The sequence below is a fragment of the Canis aureus genome, chromosome 4 (assembly GCF_053574225.1).
Source record: "Canis aureus isolate CA01 chromosome 4, VMU_Caureus_v.1.0, whole genome shotgun sequence".
Taxonomy (NCBI): Eukaryota; Metazoa; Chordata; class Mammalia; order Carnivora; family Canidae; genus Canis; species Canis aureus.
Genome location: NC_135614.1, coordinates 63,891,987 through 63,913,067, shown reverse-complemented (window position 1 = coordinate 63,913,067; position 21,081 = coordinate 63,891,987). Strand labels below are relative to the sequence as shown.

Below are 21,081 nucleotides of genomic sequence, written 5' to 3'. Positions count from 1 at the left end.
TGTTCAATTAGTGTTTCTAAAGGAAGGAGAACAAAATATTCCATGTGTTGTGCTCTAATGAGTGAGAGGAAATATTGTCTAAAGTTTTGATTTTGTTAAAAGAAAAATTACAGAGTTTCTGCTAGTTTTTTTCCCTCTACTGTTAAATTTTAGACATATATGGTAGAAAGCCTTTTAGATTAGCAGAGCTTCTTAAAAGTTTTATGCTGTGAAATGAGAGCCACAGACAGTAGAAAGTCCTTTCTGTTAAAACATGCTCAATTACATGTCTAGTTTAGAGTAGCAGGCTGAAAACTAAATCGTATTGCCTAAAAAACTAATAGGAATTTGGGGGCTGGAGGCTAGCAGATAGAACCAGAGACAAAAAGATGAAGGCAACCAAAACTTAAGGAGGTCATAGGTAAAGCAAAAATTATGTGAAGATAGGAAATTGGTAATGAATGTTAGAACAATGATAAATTCTATTTCTTGTTTTGTCTCTATAGTTTTACCATGTAATCACTCTATTACTGTCTAGTTTCTGCTGCTATCACAAATTACCATAGACGGTGTGGCTTAAATAACAAACATTTATTTCTTATGGTTCTGGAGGCTGGAAGTCCAAGATCAGGATGCCAGTATGACTGGGTTCTTGGTGAGGCCCCTCTTCCTGGTTATGTCCGTACGTGGCCTATCCTCAGTGTGCACTGCAAAGAGAAAGCAAACTCTTTTTTGTCTCTTCTTTAAAGGGCACAAATCCTATCATGAGAGCGCTCTTCTCATGACCTCATTACCTCATAAAGGACCTATCTCTAAATACCACAATACCAGGGATTAAGGTTTCAAAATGTGAATTTGGGTAGGATACAAACACTCAGTCTGCAGCAAATACCCTCAAAGTAAAACTCTGCCACATGCTCAGCCTTGTTTTATTGGCAGTTTGGGGAACCGAAATAAGCAAGGCAGTGTCCAGAATGGGGCAAAGTGATATGAAGAAGAGAGAAGCAGTCACATAAAGTAAGATTCACAGTAGAGACTAGGAATAATAAGAAATAAGAACCCCTGGAGAACCCCTGGAATCCTTAGAGGTTGGGGAGATAAGGAATGTAGTTGAGGATGGTGGTTACCCAGTTGGCACTGAGGCTGGACTGGTGACCTCAGTAATCTGGGAGGATTGGAAATATTTAGGCTGTTGATATTTGGATCACACTTGTGGGGCTCAGCACCCCCAAAATGTACAGTGTCCTTGTTGCCTAATGATGATGATGGTAATAACAAAGGTTGCAGCCACCAACCTAGCTGTGTTACCCTCCCTCTGGGCACCTTGGTTCTAAAACCACAAATCACAACCTACACACACTTATCTATGAAACTGAGACAGATCCTCTTGGCCTCTTCAAATAAATGCATACTTTCTAATCATCTTTCCAATATGTACAACTGTAAAAATTATTCATACTGCTTTATTTTCCGAGAATTCACCTGTACAGACACACTTCTGTGTTGCATAACAGCACTCTGTAGGGTTTATGTATGTTGAATTTTTAAGAAAATTTTTGTCAATATGTTCCTTCTCTCAAACTTCTTACCTTGCACACATCTCCTTTCTTCTGTTATTTTTTTATTTTAACTCTAGTATAATTAATATTGTGTTATGTGAGTTTCAGGTGTACAATATAGTGATTTAACAATTGTGTATGTTACTCAGTACTCATCATAAGTATACTGTTAATCCCAGTCACCTATTTCATCATTCCCCTCTCACATCCCCTCTGATAACCATCAGTTTGTTCTCTGTGCTTAAGAGTCTGTTTTTTGATGAGAGACTCCTAACTCTGGGAAACGAACTAGGGGTGGTAGAAAGGGAGGTGTGGGGGGGTGACTGGGTGACAGGCACTGAGAAGGGCCCTTGATGGGATGAGCACTGGGTGTTATTCTATATGTTGGCAAATTGAACACCAATAAAAAATAAATTTATTTTAAAAAAGAGTCTGTTTTTTGGTTTGTCTCTTTTCTTCTTTGTTTCTTAAATTCCACTTGTGAGTGAAATCATCTGGTATTTGTATTTCTCTGACTGATTTATTTTACTTAGCTTATACCCTCTAGGTCTGTCCACATTATTGCAAATGGCAAGATTTAATTCTTTTTTATGGCTGAGTAATATTCCAGTGTGTGTGAGTGTGTGTGTGTGTAACTTCTTTATCCATTCATCTATTGATGGACACTTGGGTTGATTCTATAACTTAGCTATTATAAATATTCCTGCAATAAACGTAGGGGTGCAGATATCTTTTCAAATTAGAAAACATCTCCCTTTTTAACTCGCATCTACAAATGTTGCTTTAACTGTGACAATGCCCATTTTATTATGAGTGTTACCAAAACTGAAGAGTCCCATGTACCTAACTTACCTCCTTTCTCTTGCCTAAGCCTCTAGGTTTATAACCTCTTCTTTATTTTTATCATATTAAATTATTGTCAAGGCCTCTGTCTTTCCATCTCAGTTGAATACTTTCTCAATATCCAATACATTCTTCTTTTACCTTGCGTGATTCTAGATGTGTAGACTACAGCTCAGGTGAAAACCCAATTCTCATAAATGAAAACAAAAAGCACTGTCACTGTTCTCCTCTGAATGACATGGAAATGCTTCCATTTGGCATTTGAGGGTAGCTGCCTTTTTTGTGTGTTTTTTGTTTGTTTGTTTTTGTTTTTGTTTTTTTGTGTTTTGTTTTGTTTTGTTTTGTTTTGTTTGAGGGGATGAAGAGCAGGAAAGCTCAGTTTTTAAAGAGGGACAATGCTGGGTGAAAGGGAAACTCTTACGATTAAAAAAAAAAAAAAGAATTGCTCATGTCATGTAGTAAAAAAAAAAATATCCTTAAAGACAATATATGCCTACAGCTTCAAAACACATCTTGGAAAAGAGTAGAAATTTTTGGTATTCCAATTCTCAACTCTGACATTTATTTTTTTTTTTTTTTTTAATTTTTTATTTATTTATGATAGTCACACAGAGAGAGAGAGAGAGAGAGGCAGAGACACAGGCAGAGGGAGAAGCAGGCTCCATGCACCGGGAGCCTGACGTGGGATTCGATCCTGGGTCTCCAGGATCGCGCCCTGGGCCAAAGGCAGGCGCCAAACCGCTGCGCCACCCAGGGATCCCAACTCTGACATTTAAATTGTTTCCTTAAAAAAAAAAAAACCCACTTGATGAAAAGACAAAGGGCTATTGTTGCTAATTGGCCAAAGAAATGAGTTAGAATATAAAACATGGAATTACTATATAACTATATAACTATATAACTATATATATATATATATATATGATAAGACCATTATTTTTAAGTTTCTTTTTATCTTCATCCTTATATGTCCTAAATTTCTGTCTCTAAATACAGATCTTTGTCTGCACTAAATACCTACCTTAACTTAGCCTTAGCAGGTTCCTCTGAAAATTTAGTCATGTGAGATTACTAAAGTGCATTTATTACCAACTTAAAGCAAACAATTAATAAGCAAATGTCTACCTGCCTGTCCTCAGCTGAAATGCTTGCATACACATTCACATACACGCTCACACAGAGACACACACAATCCTCTTCATCATACTCTCTGCTCCCTCTCCTTAAGTTTGCTCCGTTATGATACCCAACAGGAAGTAAGAATAGTGCGTGATAAGTTAGAAGCAAAATTATTTAACAAATTATACTGTCTGGCTCTTTGTACTTTAGGCTTTGCTAAACTAATTGTACAAATTAATAACAACTTTGCATTGTCTTCACAAAATGGAGTTATAAGGTACAAATATGTATTACAATCCTCACCAAAATAACACATCCTAAATGAAAACATGACCTCACACAAGCACATATAAATATACCTTCTGGGATTCACAACACGACACTGGATATATGCTTATTGCTTTCTTTTTTGTTAACATTATCATATTGTATGAGATATTGTTGTATTGTAGTTACTTATTTAAATGTGTTTTTTCCCCTCAGACAAGCCTCAGAAGCAGAACCACCTACATAATTCATAGACCCAATGAAAATGAAAATGCAGGGCCCCTTGTTAAAAATCTTTAAAAATTTCAGGACAGGGACACCTGAGCTTTAAGCCAAGCATTGGGCCTTCTGAGAATGCGACCCTGTACCACTATAAAGGTTGCATACCTATGAAGCCAGTTTTGCTCCAATAATCTATCTTATTATATTTGTAACACCCAAGCTTATTGCAGTGTCTGAGAGCAAGCACTCAGTAAATGAATGTTGGAAGACAAATCAATAAGCAGCAAGCCCCCAGAATTATATATTATTCTATAATAAAGAAAAGTAGAACTCATTTGCAATAAAAAATTAAAAATTTGCTCCTGTTGTACACTTATTATACCTGGAATTTCTAGTAGATGAAATTAGAGGTTAATTAATCAGTTAAAAAGTACTGGCTACCTCATATATACAGACCTCTTTTCTACCTATTTCAGAGACTTTTAAAAAGTTAAAAGCCATAAAGAAATATGTAAATGTATGCCAATACCCAAGAGACTGGATTCTGATATTTTATTAGGAAATTAGGAGGCTGAGAGCAAGGATGTACTTCTTTCCACACTTGATTCTCTTCTCACCACCACAACTTCCCATTCAGGCCTCCTCTATATGTACACTTTGCAGTACAACATTGCAACTTCATTCTTGCCCTTTTTTTTTTTAATTTATTTTTTATTGGTGTTCAATTTACTAACATACAGAATAACACCCAGTGCCCGTCACCCATTCACTCCCACCCCCCGCCCTCCTCCCCTTCTACCACCCCTAGTTCGTTTCCCAGAGTTAGCAGTCTTTACGTTCTGTCTCCCTTTCTGATATTTCCCACACATTTCTTCTCCCTTCCCTTATATTCCCTTTCACTATTATTTATATTCCCCAAATGAATGAGAACATATAATGTTTGTCCTTCTACGACTGACTTACTTCACTCAGCATAATACCCTCCAGTTCCATCCACGTTGAAGCAAATGGTGGGTATTTGTCATTTCTAATAGCTGAGTAATATTCCATTGTATACATAAACCACATCTTCTTTATCCATTCATCTTTCGTTGGACACCGAGGCTCCTTCCACAGTTTGGCTATCGTGGCCATTGCTGCTAGAAACATCGGGGTGCAGGTGTCCCGGCGTTTCATTGCATTTGTATCTTTGGGGTAAATCCCCAACAGTGCAATTGCTGGGTCGTAGGGCAGGTATATTTTTAACTGTTTGAGGAACCTCCACACAGTTTTCCAGAGTGGCTGCACCAGTTCACATTCCCACCAACAGTGTATGAGGGTTCCCTTTTCTCCGCATCCTCTCCAACATTTGTTGTTTCCTGCCTTGTTAATTTTCTCCATTCTCACTGGTGTGAGGTGGTATCTCATTGTAGTTTTGATTTGTATTTCCCTGATGGCAAGTGATGCAGAGCATTTTCTCATATGCATGTTGGCCATGTCTATGTCTTCCTCTGTGAGATTTCTCTTCATGTCTTTTGCCCATTTCATGATTGGATTGTTTGTTTCTTTGGTGTTGAGTTTAATAAGTTCTTTATAGATCTTGGAAACTAGCCCTTTATCTGATATGTCATTTGCAAATATCTTCTCCCATTCTGTAGGTTGTCTTTGAGTTTTGTTGACTGTATCCTTTGCTGTGCAAAAGCTTCTTATCTTGATGAAGTCCCAATAGTTCATTTTTGCTTTTGTTTCTTTTGCCTTCGTGGATGTATCTTGCAAGAAGTTACTATGGCCGAGTTCAAAAAGGGTGTTGCCTGTGTTCTCCTCTAGGATTTTGATGGAATCTTGTCTCACATTTAGATCTTTCATCCATTTTGAGTTTATCTTGGTGTATGGTGAAAGAGAGTGGTCTAGTTTCATTCTTCTGCATGTGGATGTCCAATTTTCCCAGCACCATTTATTGAAGAGACTGTCTTTCTTCCAATGGATAGTCTTTCCTCCTTTATCGAATATTAGTTGCCCATAAAGTTCAGGGTCCACTTCTGGATTCTCTATTCTGTTCCACTGATCTATGTGTCTGTTTTTGTGCCAGTACCACACTGTCTTGATGACCACAGCTTTGTAGTACAACCTGAAATCTGGCATTGTGATGCCCCCAGATATGGTTTTCTTTTTTAAAATTCCCCTGGCTATTCAGGGTCTTTTCTGATTCCACACAAATCTTAAAATAATTTGTTCTAACTCTCTGAAGAAAGTCCATGGTATTTTGATAGGGATTGCATTAAACGTGTATATTGCCCTGGGTAACATTGACATTTTCACAATATTAATTCTGCCAATCCATGAGCATGGAATATTTTTCCATCTCTTTGTGTCTTCCTCAATTTCTTTCAGAAGTGTTCTATAGTTTTGAGGGTATAGATCCTTTACATCTTTGGTGAGCTTTATTCCTAGGTATCTTATGCTTTTGGGTGCAATTGTAAATGGGATTGACTCCTTAATTTCTCTTTCTTCAGTCTCATTGTTAGTGTATAGACATGCCACTGACTTCTGGGCATTGATTTTGTATCCTGCCACACTACCGAATTGCTGTATGAGTTCTAGCAATCTTGGGGTGGAGACTTTTGGGTTTTCTATGTAGAGTATCATGTCATCGGCGAAGAGGGAGAGTTTGACTTCTTCTTTGCCAATTTGAATGCCTTTAATGTCTTTTTGTTGTCTGATTGCTGAGGCTAGGACTTCCAGTACTATGTTGAACAGCAGTGGTGAGAGTGGACATCCCTGTCTTGTTCCTGATCTTAGGGAAAGGCTCCTAGTGCTTCCCCATTGAGAATGATATTTGCTGTGGGCTTTTCATAGATGGCTTTTAAGATGTCGAGGAATGTTCCCTCTATCCCTACACTCTGAAGAGTTTTGATCAGGAATGGATGCTGTATTTTGTCAAATGCTTTCTCTGCATCTAATGAAAGGATCATATGGTTCTTGGTTTTTCTCTTGCTGATATGATGAATCACATTGATTGTTTTACGGGTGTTGAACCAGCCTTGTGTCCCAGGGATAAATCCTACTTGGTCATGGTGAATAATTTTCTTAATGTACTGTTGGATCCTATTGGCCAGTATCTTGTTGAGAATTTTTGCATCCGTGTTCATCAGGGATATTGGTCTGTAATTCTCCTTTTTGGTGGGGTCTTTGTCTGGCTTTGGAATTAAGGTGATGCTGGCTTCATAGAACGAATTTGGAAGTACTCCATCTCTTTCTATCTTTCCAAACAGCTTTAGGAGAATAGGTATGATTTCTTCTTTAAACGTTTGATAAAATTCCCCTGGGAAGCCATCTGGCCCTGGACTCTTGTGTCTTGGGAGGTTTTTGATGACTGCTTCAATTTCCTCCCTGGTTATGGCCTGTTCAGGTTTTCTATTTCTTCCTGTTCCAGTTTTGGTAGATTGTGGCTTTCCAGGAATGCGTCCATTTCTTCTAGATTGCCTAATTTATTGGCGTATAGCTGTTCATAATATGTTTTTAAAATCGTTTGTATTTCCTTGGTGTTGGTAGTGATCTCTCCTTTCTCATTCATGATTTTATTAATTTGAGTCTTCTCTCTCTTCTTTTTAATAAGGCTGGCTAATGGTTTATCTATCTTATTAATTCTTTCAAAGAACCAACTCCTGGTTCTGTTGATCTGTTCCACAGTTCTTCTGGTCTCGATTTCGTTGAGTTCTGCTCGAATCTTTATTAACTCCCTTCTTCTCTTGGGTGTAGGATCCATTTGCTGTTTTTTCTCTAGCTCCTTTATGTGTAAGGTTAGCTTTTGTATTTGAGTTCTTTCCAGTTTTTGAATGGATGCTTGTATTGCGATGTATTTCCCCCTTAGGACTGCTTTTGCTGCATCCCAAAGATTTTGAACGGTTGTATCTTCATTCTCATTAGTTTCCATGAATCTTTTTAATTCTTCCTTAATTTCCTGGTTGACCCTTTTATCTTTTAGCAGGATGGTCCTTAACCTCCACGTGTTTGAGGTCCTTCCAAACTTCTTGTTGTGATTTAGTTCTAATTTCAAGGCATTATGGTCCAAGAATATGCAGGGGACGATCCCAATCTTTTGGTATCGGTTCAGACCCGATTTGTGTCCCAATATGTGGTCTATTCTGGAGAAAGTTCCATGTGCGCTTGAGAAGAATGTGTATTCAGTTGAGTTTGGATGTAAAGTTCTGTAGATATCTGTGAAATCCATCTGGTCCAGTGTATCATTTAAAGCTCTCGTTTCTTTGGAGATGTTGTGCTTAGAAGACCTATCGAGTATAGAAAGAGCTAGATTGAAGTCACCAAGTATAAGTGTATTATTATCTAAGTATTTCTTCACTTTGGTTAATAATTGATTTATATATTTGGCAGCTCCCACATTCAGAGCATATATATTGAGGATTGTTAAGTCCTCTTGTTGAATAGATCCTTTAAGTATGATATAGTGTCCCTCTTCATCTCTCACTACAGTCTTTGGGGTAAATTTTAGTTTATCTGATATAAGGATGGCTACCCCTGCTTTCTTTTGAGGACCATTCGAATGGTAAATGGTTCTCCAACCTTTTATTTTCAGGCTGTAGGTGTCCTTCTGTCTAAAATGAGTCTCTTGTAGACAGCAAATAGATGGGTCCTGCTTTTCTATCCAGTCTGAAACCCTGCGCCTTTTGATGGGGTCATTAAGCCCCTTCACATTCAGAGTTACTATTGAGAGATATGAGTTTAGTGTCATCATGATATCTATTCAGTCTTTGTTTTTGTGGACTGTTCCACTGAACTTCTTCTTAAAGGGGAATTTTAAGAGTCCCCCTTAAAATTTCTTGCAGAGCTGGTTTGGAGGTCACATATTCTTTTAGTTGCTGCCTGTCTTGGAAGCTCTTTATCTCTCCTTCCATTTTGAATGAGAGCCTTGCTGGATAAAGTATTCTTGGTTGCATGTTCTTCTCATTTAGGACCCTGAATATATCCTGCCAGCCCTTTCTGGCCTGCCAGGTCTCTGTGGAGAGGTCTGCTGTTACCCTAATACTCCTCCCCATAAAAGTCAGGGATTTCTTGTCTCTTGCTGCTTTAAGGATCTTCTCCTTATCTTTGGAATTTGCAAGCTTCACAATTAAATGTCGAGGTGTTGAACGGTTTTTATTGATTTTAGGGGGGGATCTCTCTATTTCCTGGATCTGAATGCCTGTTTCCCTTCCCAGATTAGGAAAGTTTTCAGCTAGAATTTGTTCAAATACATATTCTGGCCCTCTGTCCCTTTCGGCGCCCTCGGGAACCCCAATTAAACGTAGGTTTTTCTTCCTCAGGCTGTCGTTTATTTCCCTTAATCTATCTTCATGGTCTTTTAATTGTTTGTCTCTTTTTTCCTCAGTTTCCCTCTTTGCTATCAACTTGTCTTCTATGTCACTCACTCGTTCTTCCACCTCGTTAACCCTCGTCGTTAGGACTTCTAGTTTGGATTGCATCTCATTCAATTGATTTTTAATTTCTGCCTGATTAGCTCTAAATTCTGCAGTCATGAAGTCTCTTGAGTCCTTTATACTTTTTTCTAGAGCCACCAGTAGCTGTATAATAGTGCTTCTGAATTGGCTTTCTGACATTGAATTGTAATCCAGATTTTGTAACTCTGTGGGAGAGAGGACTGTTTCTGATTCTTTCTTTTGAGGTGAGGTTTTCCTTCTAGTCATTTTGCTCAGTGCAGAGTGGCCAAAAGCAAGTTGTATTGGGAAAAAGAGAAAAGGAGAGGAGAGAAAGAAGGAAAGAAAAGAGAAAGAGAAAAAAAAGGGAAGAGAAAAAAAAACGAAAGAAAAAAAAAGAAGAAAAAGAGAAAGAAAAAGAAAGGAGAAAAAAAAAGGGGGGTGGGGGAGGAAACAAATCAAAAAGCAAAACAAAACAAAACAAAAAAAAAAACAAAAAAACAACAACAACAACAAAAAAAAAAGAACCACAGGGGAGTATCTTCTGATTCTGTGTACTTTAAGTCCCTTGGCTTCTCCTGGAAGTTGTCCGTCCAGCTGGTGTTCTGGGGGAGGGGCCTGTTGTGCTGATTTTCAGGTGTGAGCAGTTGGGGGAGCTGCTGTGCCCCTGCCTGGTGCAGGGCTCAGTGGGGGTTGTTTACCCCGTGAGGCCGCAGGAGGAACAGCCCCAGTGGCGGGGCAGCTCTGGAAACCTGGAGTCAGCTCCGGCAGGAACTCCGTCTGCAGGGCCTGGAGGCTCCGGGGCGGGGCCGCTGATCTGCTCAGCTGGGGCAGGAGCGTCCTCGCTGTCCTGGGCCCTCCCGGCCTCTGCCTGTCCCGGGGGAGGCCGGATCCTGGGCTGTGTCCCGGCGCCCTGTGCTCCGGGGCCTGCGCTGGTGGATTCGCGCTCCCGGGCCCCGCAGCCCCCTCCGCGGAGCCGCCGCCCGAGCCCCTCCGAGCTGCTCCTGGAACCGCGCAGGCCCCTCCGCACGGAGCCTCTTCCTCTGCCCGAGCCCGGCCGAGCTGCTCCCGCCCCGCAGCCCCCTCCGCGGAGCCGCCCCCGAGCCCCCCCGAGCTGCTCCGGGTCCCGCCGTGCGCGCTGCAGCCCTTAGGGAGCTCGGCGCACTCTCCCGGGGCGCAGGTGTCTGTTAGTGTCCCCGGGAGCCCGAGGGCATCCCCGCCCTCCTGGTCCTGCTCCAACTCCCTGGAGCCCCTTTCCCCCGGGAAGGTCGGTGCAGCTCCTGCTCCTCCGGGACGGGGCTCTCCTGTCCTGGGGACACTCGCCCCGGCCTCAGCCCGGCTCCTCGCGGGCCCCTCCCCCTTGGAGGCCTTTGTTTCTTTATTTCTTTTTCCCCGTCTTCCTACCTTGATAGATGCGCGAACTCTTCTCACTGTTGCATTCCAGCTGGTCTCTCTTTAAATCTCAGGCCGAATTCATAGATTTTCAGGATAATTTGAAGGTTTTCTAGGTAGTTTGGTGGAGACAGGTGATTTGGGGACCCTACTCTTCCGCCATCTTGCTCCTCCCCCCCATTCTTGCCCTTTTTATTCCTCTATGTTCCATACTCTAAACTTAGTGGTTCCTCTCATTCCAGAAAACTTAAATCTTCAGCTGGAATTTTTTTTTGTCTGTTTATGTACACATGACTTAAGATTTGCAAGTCTAACCTATTTGATGTACCAGTTGAAATTCTTCTATTACAATAACATTGTCCAACATTGTTCACTTGAAACAGTTGCCTCTCAGCAGACAGATGACTCAAGTAGAGACCTTCAGCCCAGAGGCCCATCAAAACCACCACCTGGATGAAGGAACAAGCTTACAAAAATAAGAACCATCTGCCTTCCGTCCTTCAGAATCTTCTAGATCATAATCTACACAGAACTTTCTAGGCTCTTTCAAAATGACCATTATTTTTCTTTTAATATATCCCTATTCTGAGTTTTTTACTTTGGGCCAAGACCTAAGCTAGCACTGGATAAATTTAAATATAATAAGAAAAGCTGTTCTCATAACATTTATGACCTGATGGAAAAGAAAAACTACCAGAAAAATCATAGCAAATCATCTTATTCTAAAATTTCCAGTCCAGATTTGCTGACTCTTAAGAGTATTCTGGGTTTGGAGAAGTACCCATATCAGGTGCTTCCATAGACTTGAGCACCAGTCTTGATGTCATCTTATCACTTGCCTAGGTTAGATCCTGATCAAGTTCCAAATCTCCAGCCCATACTGGATGACTCCAAGGACAGGGACTGTGATATCGGAGTTGTTGCAATATAAATGGATAGCCTGCCACAGCAATCTTCTTGAGTGATATATTCTTGGTCAAGTTTGTGTGAAACAGGCAGGAAGAATAACAGACCAACCACATACAGCTGAATTTGGAAGAAATGCTATTAGAGCCAGAATTTCAAAGACCTGGAAGAAATTTCACAAGGCCCTCAGCGAGTAGAATTTGTAAAGACAGCAACCCTCAACTCTGTATTTGTGTCACAGATTTTCACCTGTCTAGAGCAAATATTCAGGCATTGCTCTCTTGACTTCTTTCTCTACTCCTGTGGAGCCCTCTTTTTTATGCCCCATATCAGCCTTCTTTAACATTCTTTTCATTGATTCTCACCCTAAGCAAATTGATGGGTAAATCCCTAAAGGGATTTGAAGCATCTCTGCCTTCATAGAAAAGGGCCTGAACAACTTTTATTTATTATTAGATAAAATCAATTGTCTGTGTTTTCTTTTGGTATTTTTGGCATGTGAAAGATTGCTGACAAAGCCAACTTCAAAATTATATAGTTAATGAAACTAGACCAAATGTACTAAAATGTTGGGCCAGAACAACTTTGACATTTATCGAATATTTCAATAACCACACATGTGGCTTCAGTAAGGCTTCTAGCATGCAAATAAAGTGGTTTGTTTGTTTTTATTATTTTGGACAGTTTTCAGATTCAGATCTTCTGATCTATCTTGTTTATTCCTGCTGAGATGTTGATTTTTGCAAGTCACTGAATATCTTCTCTCATTATCATAACTTTAAAAGTATACACGCCATCTCTGTCTACAGGGCAGATGGATGATCTTATCTCTCCTTCTCATTTCAGCTATTTAAAAATTATTAATGTCACATCTCTAACTACAAAAGTCCACTTATGTCCAAGTTCAAAAAATTAGATTTGTGCCTAGTTTGAAGGTCCTAATTATTGCCTAATATAAAATCTTCCCAAAGTACATTTGTAAACCAAAACGGCTTCACCTGTGCTCTAGTCAGCGGGCTATGAGTCTACTGGTTCTTTTCCAAGACATGTGATTGAGTCATGCATTCATTCCAGGCACTCCCAGGCAGGCATACAGCCTACATTCCTTTCCAAGAAGAAGATACATGTGCTCACAAGTCACTGAAACAGGCATGCCCACCACTTAGGATTTGAACCTTCACATTTCCTGGCTGCTATAAGGTAAAGGGTCCCAAACCATTTTGGGGAGTAGAAGTTTGGCTTACTTACCCAATGCAACATACACAGTATCTATTATTTATGTAAACACATACACATAACCTATGTACATATACATGTACGTGTGTATATACATATGCTTGGTATGTTTGGGATAGCTCTTGGATCAAATCTTTCTTTACTGAGAAATCCTTTGGTTATAACTGATGGTGTTCAAAATTAGTAACAACCAACATTCCTGGAAATTTGTTTTATGCTTTATTGTAAGTCAGTTTCCCTAGAAAGAGAGCCTATGATGAGGATTCTTGTGCAACAATTTATTGAGAAAATAAAATAAGGAGAAGGAAAATAAGGCATGCAAGGTAGGGCAGATAATCTTATCTCTCCTTTCATTCCAGCTACTTATAAGTTATTGTATCAGTGTAATAGGACTTCATTGCAAAAGTTGTCAGGGAGAGGGGAGGAAGCTAAGGAAAAAAAAAAAAATATATATATATATATATATAGTGACTAACTCTAGGCTGATCTCACAGGGAGCTCTGAAGCAAGAACTGCATCATAAAATTGGTCCCATCTTAAGGCAAAGAAGCCATATTTTCGTACCCTGGGTCAATCTTCTGGAGAGAAGAGTCATCTCCCACAAAGGAGGGCTCCCATTTGGCCAAAGGCAAACCTCCAGAGAAGGAGGCAGCTATGAGCCATTAGGCAGCCAACATTCACAGCAGCTAGGAGTTAAGTACACCTTCCTTTAAAGAGGTTCTACACAGGACACCAACATCAACTACAGTCTACCCGTCACACTGCTCAGACCCACCTGATTATCACATTAAGTTTACTCCTTCCAGGAATAGTTTCTCCAAGATTTAGATCACTTACAAATTCAGTGAAGACTACAAAATGTAGTTTAATAGATCAAACTACAATCAACCAACTGCTGCAGTTGCTTCCAACATTGTAACTGATTTCCTCTATAGCCAGCATCTGTGACTAAGTAAGTAGTTTGCTTGGTGGGCCCTCATTCTTGAGAAACTAAATCCTAATAACCATCTCCTTGTCAGGCTGTGGTAGCTATGGTTACATTTACACTTAAAATTGAACATGGTAAAATGAAAAGATACCCAAATGGATCGACTTAGTAACAAAAGCACTTTTCCATGCCCCCATCATGTAGCAGAAGCCCTACCTCCTCATGATAACTGGGGTCAATTATCCTACCATTATGTAACTATAACCTTAGCCTGCTGATCTACTGGCATGAAAAGCCCCAAAATAACCATGCACCAAATGTTTAAATGGATTTTTACTATGTCTTCTAGAGGAAGAATTCTCCCTCTGACAACTAGAACCTCCAGATACACAGAGCTTATAGTTGCAGGAATGAGAAGCACAAGTTCCCAAATGGGTCAAGAGAAGTAATAGTGAGTACAGCCACTTCTACTTCTACCTGTTGGTTCTCAGACACATAAAACAGCATATGATAGCCATCAGTTTAATGTATACCTCACATCCTGAAGGATGGTACCCCATCCACACAAGATGTCATCCTCAAGTTGATACCTCACCTGAAAGAGGCAATTCTACTGCTCTACCAGGCCATCCAGTTTTGGAATGGTGTGTTAGGTGGTAGGACCAGTGGATCCCATGGTCATGTGATTATCATCACACTCGCCCTGCCATAACTTGGTTCTTTGTTCAAGCCAATATCAAATGATATCTTATGTCAATAGATTAGATAGTTTGGGAACATTTGGATGGTGATTACAGCCAAGGTAGGAAAGGTCAATACACCCTGAAATACAAGAAAATCCTGGCAGAATGAATCATTGTCCCTTTTAGGGTAAAAGGGAGATCAAAGCAAAAACTTTCCCCCAAATAACTCCTTGGTCTCCTTGAGAAATGGCAGCTTAGTAGGGACTCAGTATTTGTCTTGGTGGCTGATAGATTGGACATTAATAACAGCAGTATTTGCAAATGAGAGAGAACTTAAATTGTTGGGTCATTCAAAGATTCACTCACTATGGCCTCCAACTGTGGACACTCCATTCAGAAGCTCATTGCACAAGCCCTGACGTGACTGAGGGGAGAGGAAGGCTGATATCTATCTTGTCTGGTTAGTTGTTTAGTACATCTTCTGCATTAAGGTACAATATAAAGTTACTTACACTTTGCACTCTTTTCTAAAGTTCTGACCATATGCCTTTTTCCCAGACATCATTATCACTGATCTTCCAATCTTGCTCTTATCAAGCTTCTGACCAATCAGCTACACCATTCACCACTGCCCATGAGTTTACATATATCCAACCAGCTAAACCATTCACCACCACTCATGGTTCTGCAAACACCATATCTCAGGCCACCTTCCACTCCAACAAAGTGACTAAGTCAAATCACTAAATCACTGAATAACTGCCCATTTGAAGGATTTCCTCTTACCACCGTCATTCAGTCGCACCCTTGCATGTAGCTATAGCAGAGCAATAGTCCATTTTTAGTTTATAGCCACATATCAAGTTGAATGATCTGCAAACCAAGCTCAGGCTTTTGCCTCTCATCATCCATTTGTAAGAAAGCCCCAGAGGCTGTAGATGTGAGCTGAGGGAGAGGCATTGGTGAAACACTGGTCTGTGACATGAGTGTTTCATGCAGCTTACTTTGCTCCCTGGAATTGCCCAAGCCCTAGCCTGGATCTACCACTTCCAATTTACAATGGATTGATGTTGGGCCCAAATTTACTACTTGGTGGGCTGATAGTATCCAGCTCATAATGGGAAGTTATGTCAGAATGGTCACTTGGTACCACATGATTAGATGTTCAACTTATACCAGGGCTTAATAGCATTCCAGGATCTGTTTTACAAATGGGAAGTAATTCTATTACAGGTGGCATGACCTTGATCCAGAACCCTTTGCTGAAATTCCCTTATTGGGACTTTCCAGATGCTCCAGATTGTGCTTTTCTCTAGTAGAAATACCTCTAGCACCACTGAGTCTGTCAGACCATATTGTTCAAGAGTACAACTGCTTGTTGCACAGCCTGGACTTGCTTCAGAGTTCTTTCTTGCTCTGAGATCCACTCAAAACAGCCTTTCATCTTCTCAAAAAATGGGTCACAGCAATACTCCTAAATATATAATAAAAACCCAAACAGGTCTAAAGAATGTGCTTCTTTCTTAGTGCTAGGAAGTGTATGGTGCAACAATTCATCCTTTATATTCAATGAAAATGTTCTAACATGCCTCACAACACTGGAACCTGTAAAAAAAAAAGTCACTAATGTTAAATGACACGTAATGTGTCACTAATCTGAATCTTTTTAGAATTCATCTCTTTCCCTCAGGAGCACATGTGTCTTACCAAGGCATACATTAATCACTTCTTGCTCATCAGATCTAATTAATAAGATATCATCAATAAAGTGGGCCAATGTACTTTCTGCAGAATGACCAAATGATCCAGTTGCTTTAGTTTACGTTGTGACAAAGAGAGGAAAATTCTCTGGGATAAGATTGCAAATGTGTATTGCTGCCCACCCCACGTGAATAGGAACTGCTTCTGATTCTCATTTTTTATGGATATGGAAAGCATGTATTTGCCAGCTGAATAGTTTTATACCACATAAGGAGGCTGTGTTATTCTGCTCTCATGAAGATACCAGATTTGGCACAGCAGCTGCAATTAGTTAAGTTTGCATTAGTCCACTGTCATCCTCCCATGAGACATCCAGTTTTTGCAAGAACAAGACTGGTGAATTAACTGGGATAAAGATTACCAGCCCTGCATCCCTTAGGTTTTAATCTACCAACCCTTTCAAAAATATCATTTTAAATGATATTGTTTTTACTTATTCTGACAGGGTGGAGGCAGTTTCAAATACTTCTACCTGGCTCTCTGACTACAATAGCTTTTACTCTAAAGGTCAAGGAACTGGGATGCCTGGGTGGCTCAGTGGTTGAGTGTCTGCCTTCAGGTCAGGGGGTGATCCTGGGTCAGGGGATCAAGTCCCACATTGGGGAACTCTCTCCCCACAGAGAGCCTGCTTTTCCCTCTGCCTATGTCTCTGCCTCTGTCTGTGTGTGTCTTTCATGAATAAATAAATGAATAAATTTTAAAAAATAAAAATAAAGGTCAAGGAAGTAATATGAAAGCCCTGCTGACTACAGAGTATGTTCTTTCTGATTATGCATTCAAAAATAGAGGAAATGACCACTAGGTGAGTCTCTAACCCCAGTGAACAGAGCGAATAGACATAGACCAAGACTTTGGGTTTGTTTTGTTTTGTTTTTTTCACCTGATCTTGTATGTTGCTACTCTAACAGGGGACAAATGAGGGACTTTGGGTCCCTAGGCATCAGGATCAACAAAGACAGGGATCCATCAGTTAGTGAAATGTTAGGGTGTATCCTTCTCCAAAGTATACAGTTAGTTACCCAGGTAAGTGGCAGTAGGTATCTTTGAGGGAAAGATGGAGTATCTCACTGCTGTATATACTCATGGTGTTGCTAAGTCTTTTTGCATGGATTTCTGACTGCTCTTTCAGTTGATGGGCTGTATGTCTAAGAATCTCCTCAGGATAAACTGGGCAAGGAATTGTGACTTTTCTGGCAGCTGCCTTTGGCTTTCTGATCACATATTTATGATCTATTCTGATTGCTACGTTTATTAAGCAATAAATACCCTTGTTTGTTGCCCATCTATCTTGCCCCTAGGAATGTGATGCTATATTAGCAATCTCCATAGATCCCTGTGAATAATCCCTTCCTGGCTGCCATTCCAAGCTTCTGCGCATTATGGTAACTATGCCCACCTTGCTCTAACAATTAAGTGCTACCACCTGGCTATTCCCATATCCTATCATCCCCAGGTCTGTAATAGCATCTCCTACTCAGCCCTAGTGTATAGAACAGCCACCTCATAGCTACTTAAAAATACTGGCTCTCTCTTACTGGCACACTCCTTATTGTTATAATAAGTAAAATCTCCTCCAGGACCTCCCAAGGAATACAGTCAAATGGTGGCTTTTCCAGTCTTAAGTAACAGCCCCATTCTAACATGCCTACTTTCTAAGCCTTTTAATACTTTCCTTCATAGTCTGCCACAGAAATGTTGGCACCTCTATCTCATTAAGTGTGGAGCAGCAGTTGGCAAACTATGACCCTTGAGCCAGATCCAGCCCTTTCCTTTTTCTGTAAGTAAAGTATTATTGGAACACCCAATTTATTGGCTACACCCATTTGTTTATATATTGGTTATATTACACTCAAGTTCTAAAATATTTGCTATCCTGCCCATTACAGAAAAAGCTTGCTAACACTTGATGCATGGCATTGCTTTTTCCAATCTTCTAAGAGCCATCCCAGTAGGGCATTAAAAATGCCTCTTTGGACCTCTGCCAGAGTGTTAAATCCTGTGTCACAGAAAAGTGCCCCCATATCAATATACTATCCCTAATCCTTCCCAGTAGCTTCAAGATCCACTCCTAGGCATCATCTCTTTGATCCTGACAGTACGTGTTAACTAAGTCCAGCGGCTTTTTTTGTATTCAATACCTCTTCTTTAATAGGCTAACAATTCTCCAATCTAATTTTGCTGAAATTTGACCCAAGTTATGGGTATGGTAGGCAGAAAGACAAATAGAAACAGCTCCTGAGGAAGATTTTCCCAAAGATGCCTTTCTCCTTTGAGATCTTTACATGGTCTTTAAGCAAGAGAGAGAAAATTTTATCTTCCAATAAAGGATAAAGGTCAATTCTGAAAACTCAGAGAGTTAAGGAAAATCTAGGAATTCAAGGTACTCAAATGCATCTATTTAGATATTCCCATCTCAGGCTCCCATTTCTCTCATATCAAACCTCTACCTTTAGATTAGGAGACCTTCTAAGGCTGAGAATTCAACTTTCTCTAAAGTTTCTTGCCACTTGCAGTTAAGTCCTGTTCCAGGCTATTGGCTTTGTCTGCCTTCAATCTACAGAAATTAGAGGATTTCTGACTTATATTTTGCTTTAAACTGCTGATTAATAGATTGGAGATTGTCATCATCTCTCTTCAACATATAAATGCCATTTTGCAAAAGCAAACCATTTCACAATCCATAGAGTTACTCTTTTCCTTGTACCTTTCAATTGCCAGAAACACTGAACCAGTTAGTATACCTCCTTCCATCTGTACCCTATGCCAATTCACCATAGGTGAGCATCTTAGCAACTGCACTTCTGCAGCATGTCAGGAACTATCAAGGCTCCAGCTACCCAAGATGGGGTTTTCACTGCCATCTGGCCAGTGACTAACCCACCTCCAGAATCCTGTCTGCAGAGAGCACTTCTTAGTACTATTCCTAGTACCAAATGCCCTAGGAGCAGAGCCTGAGATGGAATTCTTATATGACAAATTTACTCAAATATTATTTTCAGAAGAGGGCAAAGAAAACCAGATATGCCATGATAAAACTAAACAAGAATGAAGCCTCAGCTAGAGATCAGCTTTGCCTAATATATATAGGAATTCTGAAGCATGAATGTATCACAGATTTGTTCCTACATTAAGGCAAAGGGTCTCTGCACTGCTGTGTTCAACTCCTCTCCTACCCACGAGGCATAGCAGACAAGATGAAGTATCTCCCATTAGGTCATGAGAAATTGTCTAGAGACAGAGACTACTCTGTCTTTAGGAGCTGACACTCATAGATGAGGGATGGGCACACAAGCATGGTAAATGGGATCTAGATGGGTACCAACAGCCTACTATATACTAAATATACAGGTAAAATATCATTGTTTAAACTGAACAGCGGTATTCTTGGGGCTCTGATTCATGCCTTCCAGCTCCTCTGTCCTATTGAATATTGGCTGTTCTTAATGGCCTTTTGGGACAAAGGCCACCCTTAGATGTAGGAGGAATGGAGGTTTGGCTTAAATTTTAGGACTGCTAACCAGTCTCTTGATTATTCTAACATAAGTATTCATTTGTTTTATATATTTTTTATTGAAGCTCTATTTGCTAACATATAGTATAACACCCAGTGCTCATCCCATCAAGTGCCCTCCTCAGTGCCTGTCACCCAGTCGCCCCATGCCCCCTGCTCGTTTCCCCTTCTACTTCCCCTTGTTCATCTCCCAGTTAGGAGTCTCTCATGTTTTGTCTCCCTCTCAATTTTTCCCACTTATTTTCCCTCCTTTCCCCTAAGCCTCATGTCCATCAACAGATGAATGGATAAAGATGTGGTACATAAGTATTCATTTGTTTTGGCTAAACAAGAAAACCCTGAAATGTAAACTTTTTTCAACAGGATCAAACACATCAACATTTTATTGTGAATTCTGTTGTCAAGTCTTTCCAACCAGTATTAGAACAAATATTCAGAGAGAAATGAGGAGGAAAGAGGGAGGTTTGAGCCAAGGCAATAAGTTTAGGATGTCAGACACTTGAGGAAGAACTAGAAAAGCAAAAGGTAACATGAGGAAACCACATCTTTGATAAAGGTTCATCATTAGGCATATCCCTGCGGGAAGGCGGAAGGAAGTAAAAAATAAACTTCACTAGATTTTCTACAATAATGTACTTGGATTTGACTTTTGGTAGGCAAGACTCAGGAAGGACTTCAGTTTCCTCTGAAAATAAGAATTATCCCTGATCTCCGATAATTATTCTTAGTTTTCATATAACATTGTTACCACAACAGAAAATAGGTTATTCAAGGCTAAAGCACCACTGAGAAAAGAAAAAAACATCTTTATTTAGCATTTGTTTCACATCCAGGCAACTAATGCATCCACTGTATTCCAATAAATGTAACCGGAATAGCAATGCTGATAATACAGCAGAGACAAGAATAAAATGTTATCGGTAATTAAGGGAAAGAGTTTTAAGAAAATGACAAGATGAGCAAAATCATTGTTCTCTAAGTTACAAAAATTGTTGGATTCGATATTGTGTGAGTTTGGAAAAGCTGTAGCAGTTCTAGGTGTCCCATAGGCCCCAAAGTAAATAATACTGAGTAAATAATACTGAGTATAATACTAATACTTAGTGACCTGGGATATTCTGTACTCCGATGACTGATCACAAAAGAGACTAAGAAAGGGGATACAACCCAGAGGAAGAAAACCAAAGTCTCTAAACAATCTTATTGCTGGAACTAGTACTAGATTCTGAGCTTCTTCACTGTACAGGCAGTGCTGCTTCTACTC

At 40.1% G+C, this 21,081-nt stretch overlaps 1 long non-coding RNA gene across 1 annotated transcript in view; it reads right to left on the bottom strand.

Annotated features, from left to right (window-relative positions):
• Window positions 1-551: 551 nt before the first annotated feature.
• LOC144312875 (uncharacterized) overlaps window positions 552-21,081 on the bottom strand; it is a 118,773-nt gene continuing 98,243 nt past the window's right edge. Inside the window, exon 2 of the long non-coding RNA XR_013378518.1 lies at window positions 552-686. This is a non-coding gene — a long non-coding RNA (uncharacterized LOC144312875). The remainder of the gene's footprint in view (window positions 687-21,081) is intronic.